At 49.7% G+C, this 877-nt stretch overlaps 1 non-coding gene across 1 annotated transcript; it reads left to right on the top strand.

The window, feature by feature from the left end:
* The first annotated feature begins 524 nt into the window (after positions 1–524).
* On the top strand, positions 525–596 carry trnae-uuc (transfer RNA glutamic acid (anticodon UUC)). Its single transcript has one exon. It is a non-coding gene; the product is annotated as a tRNA-Glu (tRNA).
* Positions 597–877: the final 281 nt, after the last annotated feature.

The following is an 877-nucleotide window of genomic DNA, read 5'->3' as shown; positions in this document are numbered from 1 at the left end:
AGCCACCGAAACGTGTGCGGCTCGCCTTGCACTCTCTGCGCCTCGCATATTTATGGAGCTGTCTGCTCTTCTTTCTGTTGAAGTACGCAAGTTACGGGGCGTACTGCAGACTATGATGTGCTTACTGACAACTTTCAAGATTTGAAAACTATGAGCTTGATGGCTCAAGTCGAACGAATGTGGTTGTTACGCAATTGATGATCAAACGCACGTATTCTAACGATTCGTGAGAGTATGTTCTAAAGGTCCCTGGCCGTGACCCGGATTCGAACCGGGGTTGTTGCGGCCACAACGCAAAGTATTGACCACTATACGATCACGGCGAGTTACCGATACACACGTGGCAGGGCGGAAAAGGCTGTGCTCTCTTCGTGTGACATAATTCGGAAAAGTCCTGACGTTGCATTTCAACTGAGTCCCAGTATACATCGACCCTTCGACACTCTGAGTGACAACTCTCTTGAATGTTTTCTCATATTTATGTAGTTTGCTTGCATGATGCCCGGAACAGCATGGTTGTGCGCTCCCATATGGTCTAGCGGTTAGGATTCCTGGTTTTCACCCAGGCGGCCCGGGTTCGACTCCCGGTATGGGAACGTGTCAGTTTTGCCTCCTGCTTTCCAAAAGATCAGCACCGTGTACGAAGGAGCCACATTAAAACTACTCGAACGTGCAAAACGTGCGAGAAGAGGGGGCGCTTGTTTCCAGCGGAAACTTCTCGCGTGTGAGACGAGCTGATCATCGTTGCAGGAGGTGGGAGGGTTACTCTGGTAGACAGGGCTGACCTTCGGCAATAGGATTTATACTCTCCAAGATGATATTTGCACTTTCTGGAGAGGCGATTTTCTCCACTTCAGTAGCCCGATTTCGTCGATTG

This window comes from Atractosteus spatula, chromosome 10 (genome assembly GCF_055471065.1).
Source record: "Atractosteus spatula isolate fAtrSpa1 chromosome 10, fAtrSpa1.hap1, whole genome shotgun sequence".
NCBI lineage: Eukaryota > Metazoa > Chordata > Actinopteri > Semionotiformes > Lepisosteidae > Atractosteus > Atractosteus spatula.
This window is presented reverse-complemented; position numbering and strand designations above follow the sequence as displayed.